At 43.7% G+C, this 15,865-nt stretch overlaps 1 protein-coding gene across 1 annotated transcript in view; it reads left to right on the top strand.

The window, feature by feature from the left end:
* The first annotated feature begins 766 nt into the window (after positions 1-766).
* ALPK2 (alpha kinase 2) overlaps positions 767-15,865 on the top strand; it is a 124,305-nt gene continuing 109,206 nt past the window's right edge. Inside the window, 1 exon segment of the mRNA XM_027576241.2 lies at positions 767-1,078. The gene's annotated coding sequence lies outside the window, so the exon portion shown is untranslated.

The following is a 15,865-nucleotide window of genomic DNA, read 5'->3' as shown; positions in this document are numbered from 1 at the left end:
TTTAGCCCTCTCTGTGAGTGTCTTAAGAAGTTTCTTTCCAAGCTGTCTGTTTCCAGGTGTGGCACACACTTTTCCAGAGAGGCAAATTAGTTACAGCAGAATACTTCAGGATTTTTTATCTTCTGTCTTGGATTTGGACAAATTTCAAAGAAATGCCCGCCTGACAAATTCTACTTTGGTACGTAACACGAACAATTCTTGACAGTTTGACGGATTTGTGGTATTTCTCTATGGTTTTCTTGTGTTCTTCCTCTCTTCTCTTCTTACTACAATAGTCAGAATAGGAAGAGAGAGAATGTGCGTGTGCGTGTGTGAGAGAGAAACTGAGAGAGAGAGAGAGAGAGGGAGGGAGGGATGTGGGGGGAGGACCGCGACGGGAGGAGGGAGGAGGGTGGATCCTGCCCTGCTGTGGCTTCTGCGTTTCTCAGAGGACTTCAGAGAACTGTAATGCCAGTTCTAAACGAACGACACAGTGTCTCTTCTTTTCACCTCCCCTCCACCCCCTCCGCCCCCTCCACGGGTTTCCTATGTGTACTTCAGTGCCTGGTATTCTTGGTATGAGACCTGCTGGTGTTACTCTGGCCTCAGGGACTTTATCAGACAGCAAGATTCTGCTTTTCTGAGAGGTAAGCCACTTCCTCAGGGACAGCTCGTCTGCATTTCGTCAGCTCACTGGAGCTGCATTTCACCAGGCCCCTCTGCCAGGGCCTCCCTGGCGGCCGCGTCAAGAAGTGTCACACCTCCTGCAGAAACAGCCCTCAAGTTTCATCACAGTGATGCTCAAAAATATTATCCAGCTTCAGCAATGACCTAGTTCATTCAAGGGCAAAGGGGAAAATGTCTTCTTCCAGAACTTCTCTGGGCACGGAATTTTCCCTCTTAGGAAGATAGGAGCTTTTCTGGAAACAGACCCAACTGTGCTTTGACTCGAACGTGGAAAAGACCCTGAACCCTGTAACTCCTCTGAATCCCCAGTCCCAGGAGCAGGGACACCCAATCAATTCCTCCCACACAGCCTGGGGAACCCACAGCCGAGCCAGCCCTCCTATCATGTCTCTTGGACAAAAGGTATTGAAAAGTAAGTATCTAGACTTTGGTTTTTACATAAGGAATGGCTGTGCTTTAAATATGTAGTTGTTTGCATTTTCTGCAATAAGGAACAAAGCCGATGGTTTCCTTATGAAATGGAACAGAAGGGAACAAGTAGGGGCTGTCTGGCATATTTGGCTATCTAGGGTTTTAAAGTGGCCAAATTAACATTCGTTGTTTAAGTCCATTCAGACCCTTTTTTTGGAAATGATTTTTTTCATGTCTGTTTAAATAATTAAAATTGACTCACATCAGGGCTATCTCAACACTTAGAGAAAACAAACAGATAGGATGACTTGAAGGAGTGATCTGCAAAGGCTTTGCAAAGTAACATGAAAAATTGAAGTAATTATCCAGGTAACTCAGGCCCCAGATCCTTTTGCCTCAAGTATTTGAGGATTTTAGTCAAAAGTTATTTCTTGGATTATATGAGTGATTGAAAATCCCCACTTTCTGGGTGGACACAGAATGACACCCAGAATGCAAATTGCTGAAAAGCTATCAGGCATTTCAAAATGGCTGATGCAGACATTCATCAAGTCATTAAGTAGATTTGCTTTCCTCTCCTTTCCCTTAAAAAAAAAAAAAAGAGGGTGCCTGGGTGGCTCAGTTGGTTAACCGACTGCCTTCGGCTCAGGTCATGATCCTGGAGTCCCGGGATCGAGTCCCACATCGGGCTCCCTGCTCGGCGGGGAGTCTGCTTCTCCCACTGACCCTCTCCCCTCTCGTGCTCTCTGTCTCTCATTCTCTCTCTCTCAAATAAATAAATAAAATCTTTAAAAAAAAGAAAAAAAAAAACGGAGGGAAGAACATTTAACATGACATCTACCCTCCTGATGAATTTTAAAGTGTACAACACAGTATTGTTAACTATAGGCATGATCTTGTACTCCAGTTGTTAAACAGAGTCTTTAAAAATCTAAGGCAAAAAGTCAACCAAAAAAACCCATCGATAAAATGGTGCCACTGTCACATTGCATTTGGATGAACACATCTAAACTTAAAAACCACTGATGACGGGTGTCAGTTACATACATGTTTCTTTACAGCATACCAGCTAAGGGTAAATTGAATGAGCTGCTTTGCTGTGAGGCTTCTGAACCAAAATCCAGGATGTTGTGAGTGACCTTCTGAATGAACAAATTAACAAATTCTGTATTAGCGGGCACTGAGGGTCAATAAGCATGTTCAGATCTTGGAAATCAGGATTTAAAACAAATTAAAACAAATCTGGTGCCAAATTACACTGTCCTTTTGAAGTTTTTGCAAAACATTCACACTTTGGGGAAGACTTTTAGGTGGGGTGGAATTCCTGTTTTTGTCACCTGCAAAAACCACCCTCCCCCAATCTAACTGGTTTTTAAGTGCCCCATGCACACCTGCATGTAGATATCAGCCTTTGCAAGGAGGAAGCAGTAGATGTTCTAATCTGGGTAGAGGTGTGTGTGTGGGGGCAGGGGCTGCTGAGTAAAGTCCAGGCTCTGGAGTCAGATTTCCAATCAAATCCTCACTCTAGCACAGTTTTCCAGCTTGTCTGTACTCCAGGGTTCTCACCTATAAAACAAAGGTAGCAACATCCATTCTGACAGGAGTGATGGGGACATGATAAATATACCTAAGTATCTGTCACATCCTAGCTTCTCCCCAAAGTTCAGTTCTTCTCCTTGGTTAATTAAAAAAATTCTTTTTTTTTTGCTAAAACTTCTGAATGCTTTCATAATACAAACTATTATAGTGGAAGTGACACATTTTTGACTTCGGTGCCACGATAAAACAAAAATAACATAGGCAATTAGATTTTTTGAGGAACTTTCTGTACTTAAAAACTGTGGGTTTGAGAGCAAAACAAAAAAGGATTATATTTTAGAATGCATCTGCAATAAATAAGAAAAACTATTTTCTGTTTGAAAATGGTTGATGGTATATTTATTATCTAAAAGGAGAGGTAGAGATTTCTCAACATCATCGGATCTGATACTTCTTAGCATATATCCGTACCATATTTAAATATGAGTTCTCATAATTCATAGGAATGGAGGGTAAAGTTAAATCTCTGCATACAAGGTGATATCTCTGTGATTATTATGAAAATTAAGGCACAAGTCCGGTCTTTTCTCAAAGATTCTAGCTGCCCCTTTCACTGATCCCTTTTTGCTTGGACAGAGGCATAGTGGAGTGAGGGCATGTGAAAATACTCTGAAATGGGCTAGCCATGGGGGCTGAGCGGAGACAGTAGCTGGCGGGGGGCGGGGTGCATTTCAGGAGCCATTTTGAGGAATTTCGAGGTCAGTGATGAAAGTGCATAATGAACAGGATGCTTCCTTGTTCTGGAGTGAGGGTGAGTCAGGCGCTGAGGGACGGAGCAGACGAGGGTCACAAGCAGGCCTCATGAACAGCTCCAAAGAATGTTATGCACATCTTTATTATTGCACTGTCTTTACTGAGCTACACCACAGCTTTTGCCCAGACACATCAGAGTAGCTTGATAAATTCTTTGCTTGAGCTACTGACAGATCCACAAGGAACCCTGTTATTTTGGGTTTAATTCTGCCAAAAAGGAAATCTAGAACTTCAGAAATGTAAAGAAACTTGGGGGAAAGTAAGCATGTCATCTTAGGGTTGGCAAAAAGGAGAGAATAAATGCCCAACCTACATGAGAGAAAAAGACCCACAACTCACGTTGATCTTCAGTCCTGCTCTTGGATAACCAGGCTCATTTGCTCCTCAGTCAGTAGTTTAAGATTTTCCTCTAGTCCAGTGGTTCTCAAACTATAAAGTGCAACAGAATCCAGAGAGCTTGTTAAAACGCAGGCTACTGGGTCCCACCCCCAGAGTTTCTGGTTCTGAAGTTCCCAAGAATTTGCATTTCTGAAAAGTCCCCAGGTGATGCTGATGGTGTGGTCCAGGGACCCACACCTGAGAACCATTGCTTTAGCCGTTTCTTTGGCCTGTAATTCCTGAGGAAAATCTATTCTTTCCAATCACTAAACTTGCCTCCTTCTCAAGAGATGTGGAAGGCCTGGCCTCAGTATGCTGGAGCTGGGGTAAATACAAAAGATAAACCCAGGAGTTGTCTTGCAGGCAAACATCTCTCAGTGGAGTGTGTCTGTAGGGGGATACTGAGTGTGGGCGGGGCACACTGAGGTAAGCGGTTCACCCTTTGGGAGGGGGCTGTTTTTTTCTAGCTGAGGCTCTCAGGGGAAGCTTCAAGGACAAGCTAGCACTTGAGCTGGGGTTTGAAAACTGGTGGCACTGAACATAAGAACCAGATGGAAAGTGTTCTCTCTGTGTAAACAACAAAAAGCAAAACAAAACACAAAGGGCAGAAAGAGACAGGAGGCAAATACAAATGGAGCTCAAATTCATGTGGTTATGTTAGGTGTCCCCAGAACTTTCTTGGAGAAGCATTCTTTGATTAAGCTCTCTAATCTTAAATCTGTCCCTTCTGCTTGTAGCTTGGCGAAGGCACGTATGACACGGAGATGTGGAATGGAGGGCCAGTGGTAGGAATTTCAGGCACCATGGGCCAGGGTGGGGAAGCTATGGATGCTTTGGTATGCTTTCAAGAAGGAACAATCAAAAATCAACTCAAGCTAGCTTAAGCAACGGCAACAGTGGGGATGTACTGCTCACACAACTGAAAAGTCCAGGAGTTCGGTCCCTGGTTCTGGTTCTCTGCATTTCTGGAGACTCTGTTCTTTGAGCTTTGGTTTCAACCTCAGGCTGGCTTTCCACAGTCTCAAATGGTACCCTCCCCTGGGCTCCGCATGCGTTCTTTTTCCTGTTTACAGGACGCAGTGAAAAGACCTAAGCTTTGCACTGATTGGATCACCCCTGAACCACTTTCTGGAGGGAGCCGCGTGCTGACTGGCTTAGAATTAGGTTATAAGCCAATCGCTGAGCAAGAGTTCTTGACCAATTTGGACCAATCAGGGCTCACGAAGCAGGAAGGGTGAGGTTCCACACGTTGGTCCCCAGGCTGAGTGATGGGAGAGGCACAGGGGAATGCAGTTAGGAGGACAAGGGAAATGGCCAGTCTGGGAGGTTTGGGATATACTCTAAAGTCAAGCCATCTCTTCCCTTAGTCACGAGGTTAGTCGTGGGCAGCGTGGATACTTTACCGGGTTTAGGATGGGCCTGCTTCAAACTCCAGGCCAAACAAATGAAAAGAATCTCCCACAGAAGAATCCTGTGTTTGAATGCAACGAACTCCACGGACGCAGGACTCCTCCCCCGCTTTCCTTGATGGGGGGGTGCACCTTATCTCTAAGGCACACTTTACTAAAAACAATTTGATAATGAACAATAAAAGTAATTCTTCAGAAAACAAGGCAAGCGGAGGCCCAAACACACAGTTTTCTCCTGAGACCTTCTGACTGGCTGGGGGAGGGGTGGTGGAGGAAGGTGGCCGAGGGGACGCCGGCACTCCCCACAGCACTCCTTCCCCGTCCCAGGCAGGGAGGGGACAGACGGGAAGATAACTCTTCCCAGGGGCTCCCCTATCTGCAGATGCCTGAAATTGCACACCTCTTGGTCCAATTTAAAATAGATATTCTCTCCGAGGAGGGACACAGGGAGCCTAGGAGAAAGCAGAGGACAAGATGCGGAAGAACCAGAGAGAGGGTTTCTTCACAACACCGTGAGGACTCTGATGACACGTGCCTGGAAGGGACACAGCCTTCAGCCCACCACGTTCAGCCTCAAACCAAAGTGATGTTAACCAGTTAATCCATGGCAGCTGGTCTCATTAACAACACTGTCATGCTCTGTATGTTGGTAGCATCATGATCTTTCCTTTCTACCCTGTCTTTACCCTGAGAAAGGACCAGGATAAGCCCGGCAGAGGAATATATCCTCTCAAGAGAGAGTAAGTTGAAAATCAGAATCAAGAATCGTGGACTCTGCCACTAACAAGCAGTGTGACCTTGGAAAAGTCACTTGAGCTCCCTGTTTCAGGGCATTTTTCAATCGTAAAATCAGGGAGGTACGAAACTCTCTCACATGTTTCATTTAACCTTGAGCTCTTTGTTTTTAGCCCTCCCTTAAAAAATTGGAAACTGTCATAGATTTTAAATAGCAGGGAGGAGTACCAGTGGAAAGACTCTATTCTACCGCCAAAGAAGTTTGAGCAACTTCTGAATGCAGAGCAAGCAGCAGCTACACCTCGGGGGTCAGCACAGATATGTGCCAGGCACACTGTCAGGCACACGGATTTGTTCGCTATTAATATTTAAAAGTTAAATTGTATTAGGTAATAACATGTATAAATTGAAATTATCCAAAAGGATCTGCAGACATAGTCACTGTCCTTAACAGGCTCCCCACACCCCTTTCCTTAGATACTTGGGTCTCCTCGCAGTGGCAACCACATTACCAGTTTCTTGTGTGTTTTTAGAATCATGAGTATAAATAAGCATATCAGAATATTCTTCTTTTTTTGCCTATACAAGTGATAGCATACTCTACCCTCTCTTCTATATTTTATTTTTTTAAAGATTTTTATCTCTTTATTCATGAGAGACAGAGAGAGAGGCAGAGGGAGAAGCAGGCTCCCAGGGAGCAGGGAGCCCGATGTGGGACTCGATCCCAGGACTCCGGGATCATGACCTGAGCCGAAGGCAGACGCTTAACCATCTGAGCCACCCAGGCTTTTTTTGAGCAATGTATCTTGGAGATTATTTCAGATCAAAGCATACAGAACTGCCTTATTCATTTATAATGCCCATTGCTGTTAAAAATAGAAAATTCCATTTAACAGATAAACAGATAAGCATATTCCTACCAGTAGACATTTTGGTTGTTTGCAGTCTTTTGCTATCACAAGTAAGGCTGCAATGAACTCAGTATGAACTTATGAAATATTTGTCTCCTTCTCACCTCTATTTTTTTTTAATTGTATGATTTCATTTATATGAAACATCCAGACTAGGTAGATCCACAGCGACAGAATGCAGACTGGTGGTTGCTGGGGCAAGGGGGAAAGGGAGTAGGGGGTTTCCTTTTGGGGCAATGATACTGATTTGGAACTAGACAGAGTTGATGGTTGCACAACATTATGAACGTACTAAATGCCGCTGGATTGTTCACTTTGAAATGATTAATTTTGTTATGTGAACTTCACTTCAGTTTTTAGAAAAATTTGTGTAGCATATAAGCAAAACTCCAGGGCACATTTCCTTGGTTCTATTTTAAAAATTAACTTTATTGAGGCATATATTGCGTATTATAGAATTTACCTTTTCTTTTTTGCTCACCCGCTCCACACCCCTATAATTCACCTTCTCTAAGTGTTCAGTTCAATGATGTTTTTAGTAAATTTATCAAGTTGTGCAACCATCACCATCGATCAGTTTTAGAACATTTTCATCATCCCAAAAAGATCCCTCATGCACATTTATTATTGTTATTGTTATTATTATTATTATTATTTTTAAGCAGACTGCATGCCCAGCATGGAGCTCAACACGGGGCCCAAACTCACAACTGTGAGATCAAGACCTCAGCTGAGATCAAGTGTTGGACGCTTAATGGACTGAGCCATCCAGGCTCTCCCATACACATTTATTTTTTTTTTCCTTTTTTTAAATTAACATATAATGTATTATTTGTTTCAGGGGTACAGGTCTGTGATTCATCAGTCTTACACAATTCACAGCACTCACCATAGCACATACCCTTCCCCAATGTCCATCACCCAGCCACCCCATCCCTCCCACCCCCCTCCACTCCAGCAACCCTCAGTTTGTTTCCTGAGATTAAGAGTCTCTTATGGTTTGTCTCCCTCTCTGGTTTCATCTTGTTTCATTTTTCCCTCCCTTCCCCTATGATCCTCTGTCTTGTTTCTCAAATTCCTCATATCAGTGAGATCATATGATAATTGTCTTTCTCTGATTGACTTATATCACTTAGCATAATACCCTCTAGTTCCATCCACGTTGTTGCAAATGGCAAGATTTCATTTTCCTGATGATTGCATAATATTCCTTGTATATATGTATATACACACACACACACCCCACATCTTCTTTATCCGTTCATCTGTTGATGGACATCTAGGCTCTTTCCATAGTTTGGCTATTGTGGACATTGCTGCTATCAACATTGGGGTGCGCGTGCCCTTTTGGATCACTACATCTGTATCTTTGGGGTAAATACCCAGTAGTGCAATTCCATGCACATTTATTATTAATCAGTGTTTTCCCCACTGCCTCCACCTCCAGCAACCATGAGTCTACTTTTGGTCTCTGTAGCTTCTTTTTGATATCTCATATAAATGGAATCTTACAATATGTGGTCTCTTGTGTCTGGCTTCTTTCACTGGAATGTTTTTGAGGTTCATCCATATTGTACCATGTATCCAAGTTTGCTCCTTTTTATTGCTGCATAGTATTCCATGGTATGGCTTTACCCCATTTGTCTATCTATTCGCTAATTGGACATTTAGGTTGTTTCCAATGCACATTTAGGTTATTTCCAATTTTAGGTTATTATGAATAATCCTGTTAAGAATATCTGTGTGCAAGTCTTTGGGTGGATATATGTTTTCATTTCTCTTGGGTCGATACCCAGGAATGGAATTTCTGAGTCTTTTGTTCAGTTCCTGTTTAACTTTTTCAGGAACTGCCAAACTGTCTTCCAAAGTGTCTATACTGTTTTACATTCCCACCCCAGCGATGCTTGAGGATTTTCCCTATATCTTTGCCCACATTTGGCTGCCTATCCTGTTATAACCATTCCAGTGGTTGTGAAATGCTATCTCATTCATTATGGTTTTTGTTTGAATTTCCATAATGACTAATGATATCGAGCATCTTTTCATGGGCTTCTTTTCTAGCTTCTATTTCACACACACAACCCTAAAATCACACCCAAGAAAGAAAACAGTGCTTGAGCTCCACCAAACCTGGACTCATTTCCCAACCCTGTCACTTGCAGACAGCAAAAAATTAAGTTTGTTACATCAACACTTTTAAAGTTACCTTAAGCTTTCAAGTCATTATCCGTGAAATGGGCAAGAACACCTACCTTGGTAGTTTTGCTGTGAGGATTAAATGTGATAATGTCTCTGAAGCATCCAGCCTGGGGGTTGACACATAGAAGGTACCCAAGACATGTTCATTTTCTGTCTCCCCCCTGGTTTGCCTCCTTCCCACCCACCTCCCCAAATTCCCAGAACCCATCTTTGGGGAGGGTACTCTTCCCTAACTAACACGATGTCCAAATCTGTAGTAACTCAGATGGCTCATGCAGGCACCAATTGCCATTGGATTAGGCTGGGTAATCAGAACTAATCCTGCCTGTCCCCAGTGAGAAAGCGCTCTGACAGCTGGCTTTCCTGACAGCTCCAGGGGAGCTGGTTCCCTGTTCTCTGCACGTGGGTTGAGATTGCTTCCCTGACCCTGTGAGCTGGCAACAGCTTTCCTGCTGAGAGCAGCCACACCACCGGCTATCTAAACGGGGCAGATCGGCCAAAAGAAAACTTGGCGTCAGTCGAGGGCTCTAAATATTCAAAGAATTCTCCTATAACCTCTGGTCTGTTCTCTAATTTAAGAGGAAGATATTTGGGTATTTTTACTGATGTTAAACCCAAAGCTCCTGAGAGCAGCTAATACAGAGTTCTTACTCTACCATTTAGAAGAGCTTTGTACTTATGTCATTTTCCTAACAATGAAATGAAGTAGATACTGTGATTATCTTAGTTTTACAGATGAAGAATGTTGATAGAGCAAAGGTGAGCTAGGAAGTGGCAGAGCTAAGGTTTGAACTCAGGAATCCGGCCCTTCATCACCACATCCTTCTACTATTCTGTTAAGGGCCCTGCCCATTTTGGAGTATCTATCAAAATAAAATATGTGAGGGGCGCCTGGGTGGCTCAGATGGTTAAGCGTCTGCCTTCGGCTCAGGTCATGATCCCAGGGTCCTGGGATCGGGTCCCGCATCGGGCTCCCTGCTCCTTGGGATCCTGCTTCTCCCTCTGCTTCTCCCTCTCTCTCTCTCTCCTCCTCTGTCTCTCATGAATAAATAAATAAAATCTTTAAAAAAAATAAAATAAAAAAATAAAATATGTGAATGCTCTCTTATTCAGCAATTTCTTATTTATTTATTTAAAAAAGATTTTATTTATTTATTTGACAGAGAGAGACACAGCGAGAGAGGGAACACAAGCAGGGGGAGCGGGAGAGGGAGAAGCAGGCCTCCTGCCGAAACTGGGCTCGATCCCAGGACCCCGGGATCATGACCTGAGTTGAAGGCAGACGCCTAACGACTGAGCCACCCAGGCGCCCCTTATTCAGCAATTTCATTTCTTGGTATTTAGTATAGAGAACCACTTATGTGCCCAAGGAAGCATGTAGCAGGATGGGTTTTTTTGTTTGTTTGTTTGTTTGTTTTGAGACACATTTTGTAAGTGTAAAAAACTGCAGCTTGGCTCTATGTCATCAACACAAGAACACAGAGATTAAGCCTGGTATTGCCGTGCTATGCAATATTGATGTCGCTGAGCAGTGTTTAAAAAATGATGCAGCCCTTTATGGATTGGATTGACATCGGAAGACTTCCAACGCTTACTACTAAGTAAGATAAGCCAACTGCCTGGGAAGGATACACAGTTTAATGCCATGCATGCAACAAAATATATATGTATATTTAGACAACTATATACATACATGGATAGAGATTATACAGATATATTTACATATACATATAAATAAAATATAAATGTTATATAAATATAAATATATATATATATATTTAGATGATGATATACATACATGGATAGAAAAATGTCTGAAAGTCTAGCAAACCCTTCCTCTTGAGAAGGTACTGAGATGTATTTTTACAAATACAAATGTATGCATTTAGAATCTGTACAACTAAAAGTAAACCAAATTTTCTTCTTAAAAAGGAAGCAGTTTAGGGGCACCTGAGTGGCTCAGTCGGTTAAGCATCTGCCTTCAGCTCAGGTCATGATCCCAGGGTCCTGGGATCAAGCCCCACATCGGGCTCCCTACTCAGTGGAGAGCCTGCTTCTCACTCTCCCTCTGCTGCTCCCCCTGCTTGTGCTCTCTCGCTCTCTCTCTCTGTCAAATAAATAAATAAAATCTTAAAAAGGAAGCAGCTTGTTCTGGACCCCACAGCTAAAAAACAAAAAACACAAAAACACAAAAAACACAAAATAAAATCATGCAAATCTTGCGTTCCTTCCAGTTAGCATGTTACCTCTCCAAGGTGTCTGTGAACGCCACCAGGGCCCTCTGCTCAATCAGTAATTGGTTGTCCACATCTAGCAGAGAATGATAAATCTGTCTTCAAGGGTTCTAAACTTCAGAGAAGCCACGAAACATGAACCACAGACTGACTTAACTGTCCTTTCTCCTTTATAGTCAGCACCGCGGTGGTGACTGAACCGTCTCTATGAGTCAAATACCGTGTTTGTCAGTGTTGTAACCTGTGGGACTTCACTGTCAGGAAGCAGTCACCTGGGGAGGAGTCCGAGATGACACATAAGGTTCCCAGCGTCACCCCAACTCTTCTTGGCAGTTTGATTTGTCCTTTCTTCCCTTTCTATCCATAGCAGTGGACCCTGGGCATGGGAATGGGAGGAGCCTCATCTTGAAATTACTATTACAGGTGAATGTTCCATGAGGAGAGATTTTTAGACATTAACTGGTGTATTGCTTAAAAAAATTATTGTGGTAACTCACAGCAGAAAAGGAAATTGATGAAGCCAAGTGACGTCTTTCCTTGATTATCACCTCAGAAACCTATTATGTAGCAGATTCTCCCTAGGCCATTTACGTAAGGATTATTCTAATCCTTAGAACACTAGCATCATCTCCTTTTACAGATGAGGAACTTTGACCAGGTACGTGGCAGAGCTAGATGTAGATTTGTCCCTGACAAGTGACAAAGCCTGGGTTCGGTCCCCAGTCCTATGATGCTTCCTGATCAGGAGAGATTTCCAGCCTCTAGAGCCCTTCCCCTACTGCCCTCCCAATTGTCTGAGTAAGCATCCTAGGACTATGGACAGCCGGGGAGTCATCCTTCTGCCCCAACACCTGCTCCCGAGAAGGGTTGCAGAATGTGTAAAGAGGACTGAATGCTGACCCGTGCTACAACGTGGATGAACCTTGGAAATGTCGTGCTAAGAGAAAGAAGCCAGTCACAGAGGACCACGTAGCATTTGATTCTGTTTACCTGAAGTGTCCAGAATAGGCAAATCCACAGAGACAGAAAGTAGACTAGTGGTTGCTTGAGGCTGTGTGTGTGTTTGGATGGAGGGATGGGAAGATGAAGACTTGAAAGCTAAGGAGTGAGGGATTCTTTCTGGGGAAATGAGAATGTTCTAAAATTGATTGTGGTGATGGTCGCACAACTGAATATATTGAAAGTCCTTGGATTGTACACTGTAAATGAGTGAATTATATGGCATGTGAATTATATCTCATTAAAGCTATTAAAAAAAAAGTGTTGCAGAGCTCCCAGCGTCACTGCCAGTCAGATGGGCTAGTGTTTTCAACCGAAGCCGCATTTTTTTTTCAATAATTAGTGCGAACATTTACTGAGCATTTACTTTTGTGCCAAGTCCTGTACTAAGTGCATTACAGGCAGTAACTCATTTGATCTTTATAACAACCTATGACGTACAGACCATTTTACAGATGAGGAAGCTGAGGCACGGAGGGGCTGCGACACGCTTACTGACAATGCTAGTAAGGCGTGCAGCCGGAATGTGAACCCAGGGTATCTGGCTCTGGAGCTCTTAACCACCGGTGCTATGTGGCCACTCAAAAACGGTCAACAGATGTGTTGGAACTAGAACTTCTGACTCCAACTTCACCGCTTTTCGTGGGGAGTAAAACCTACCTATGTGCCATGTCCAGTCAATATACTAACTGGGGATATAAGATATGTAAATTGCATGGTTCCCATCTTTGGCAAATTTACCAGACCAGCAATAAATACCCCAAATATCTTTATTTGGAGGATGATTCTAAATCCGACTCTCTACGTCTCTTTCTCTTGCCTTTCTTTCTTCCTTCCTCCCGCCCTCCCCGCTCCATTCCTTCCTTCCCTTCTCTCTTTCCCTTTCTTCCCTTCCTTTCCTTTCTTCTCTCTCTCTTTCTGAAGTTATACTTTTATATGTTTGCCAACCCTTGTTCTATATTTTATATGGAGTTAAAACAGTAGATGAGGTCATGAATACAACTTACCCTCTTAGTTGTGAAATACCATAAAAGATTTGAAATTGAACTCAGGTTCCATTCCTGCTGCCTTATGCTTACATTTAGCCCTAACATTCTTTGTTCAATAATACTGAGAAATATCAACTTTTATCTCAAGTCCAATCCACAGCTCTAGCTCCCATCACCTGCTCAAACCTCTGAAATGGATAAGCAAACACACTGGCATTAACCGAAAAGCTGCTTCTTTCTGCGCATGTTTGTTGGGGGTGGTGGGCAACATTTCCTCAGTAGTGAAAGGACAGCATGTTGCCATTCATTTTCTTGGTTTTCTGAGTACTGTGGGACCCGCACTCATTCTGGCTTAGTCATCTACTCATACAGTAATTCAGCCACACTCACCATGTCTTCTCTAAACATCATCCTTACGCAAGGTGGCTACCATGAACGTTGTCCTTTGGAGTTAGTTGTTTTTGAGACTTCTTTCAACCTAGCTGAGAGCAGTATTTCCATTAGACATTTCTGTGATTGCTAAGTAAATAGTAATACATGTCAAATCTGGCCTTTTTATACCAATCGGAACCATCAACCACCAAACGTACTTATCACATAATCTGGATTGGAGCTGTCTATTTGCCATTTTACAGATGGAGTTTCTTTCTGTTCTGTGCGACTAACTTACCATCTAGACCGAGAAGGGGTAACACCTGTTGACCAGGGATCCCATGGGGTCCAATCTCAGCACAGCTGCGTTTAAAATGCCCTATAACCAAAACGCACCAGAAATGCAATTCAAGTCTTTATTAAAGAGCGTTAAAGTGTTGAGAGGATCCAATTAACAACCACAGAGCAAAACTTCTTACAATCCTCCCTCAGTCTCTCTGGCTCAATCCTGCCCCCACCCCCCGCTCGCCCCGCCCCCCCATCCCAGATCCCTGCAGCTCATCAGGCTTCTCTCCTTGTCCTTGTGCTGTGTTCCAAACCCAAGTGGTTGTCTTCCTTTTTGATGCAAGCATACTCCTTTTTCAGCTTTCCAGCTCTCTCCCTGTTATGTGCATTAGCTGAACCTCAGGTCAAAGCACAAAGTTGCTTCCTGCACACTCCTCCTGAGGAAAGGAAGGAAGTGTATTCTCCTGAATTAATTATGTTTATCCTGATATTCAGAGAGCTTGGGTGTTTCAGTTTGGGAATGCTTTTTTGTTTTCAAGGAATAACCTTGTTTCTAAACAGAACACCTTGAGATTAAGGAAATGCTCTGGGAACATCAGAAGCTGCAGGAAAGGCATCAAAGGGAAGGAAGAGCTAGTGGACATTTGTGAGCAGAATGTTCCCGGGGCTGTGTCTACCTGGCAGGGCCAGCCTCAGGATCCCATGATGTGAGCCTCACACACTGATCCCCACACCCAGAAGGGCCCCAGGGCTCAGTGTAGTGCTCTGTTGTTGCCATCTCAAATAGCTTAATCATTTTTGAACAAGGAACCCCTCATTTTCATCTTGAACCAGGCCCTGCAAATTGGAATCAATTCCTAAACGGTTAAGAAACCGGTCCACCCATATGGAGAGGGGATTCCTCTTCTACAACACAGTTGTGACCGTTAATATCCAGCCTCTTCCACCAAGAGTTTAGCTCACTTCTGCTTTAGGACCCTCGGCATCCCCAGAATCACCGTTTGCAGGCCTAAGGGCCCTTCCCCTGTCCATGCTAAATGTATCCTACTGAGCTTTGTGGCATATGAGACTGGCTCACCAAGGTTAGGAGATGTGGGGACCTCCCATTTGGATAGAGTGAAATGTTATTTATAAGCGTGGGGCTCTCCAGAGTGGTGCTTAGCACTGTACGCAGAAGATAGAGCGGAAAGGGTCCTCTGCGTTCAGACAGACCTGCCTTCCTGGGGCTGCGTGAGTTGTGCAGCTCCGGGGACGCCTTGCACGCTAACACTGTCAGCCGGCACAACCTTGAAGGGTGCCCCAGGGCAGCAGTCCCTTGAGCTGCATGATCTTGAGCAAGTTGTCACCTCTGAGCCTCAGCTTCCTCATCCGTGAGATGCAGGAGGTGTTGTTAACCATTCAGGGAATTTAAAAGAGATGAAATGAAATAACACACTCGGTGACTAATCAAGTGTTAAATGCCTTCTCGAATCGATGAGTACATGCTTGCCCAAAAATGCTAGCCAAAGGAACAGTACTTTCCCAGTTTCAAAATACCTCCCTCCTGGAGATTCATTTGCATTTCACCAACTCGTCTTTTTTGGAGGCATGTGTGGCTATATCCTTTTTTTTTTTTTTTTAAAGATTTTGTTTATTTATTTGACAGAGAGAAAAACAGCGAGAGAGGGAACACAAGCAGGGGGAGTGGGAGAGGGAGAAGCAGGCTTCCCGCTGAGCAGGGAGCCCGATGCGGGGCTTGATCCCAGGACCCTGAGATCATGACCTGAGCCGAAGGCAGTCGCTTAACCAACTGAGCCACCCAGGCACCCCCGCTGTGTCCTTTTTTGAACCCAGTGAAAAGACTTGGAGGAAAGAAAGAAAGGAAGGCAGGCAGGAAGGAAGGAAAGAAAGAAAGAAAGAGAAAGGAGAGATGGCAGTGGCTATTG

Source organism: Zalophus californianus, chromosome 14 (genome assembly GCF_009762305.2).
Source record: "Zalophus californianus isolate mZalCal1 chromosome 14, mZalCal1.pri.v2, whole genome shotgun sequence".
Lineage (NCBI taxonomy): Eukaryota > Metazoa > Chordata > Mammalia > Carnivora > Otariidae > Zalophus > Zalophus californianus.
Note: the sequence above shows the minus strand (reverse complement) of the source record. Positions and strands in the feature narration are given on the sequence as shown.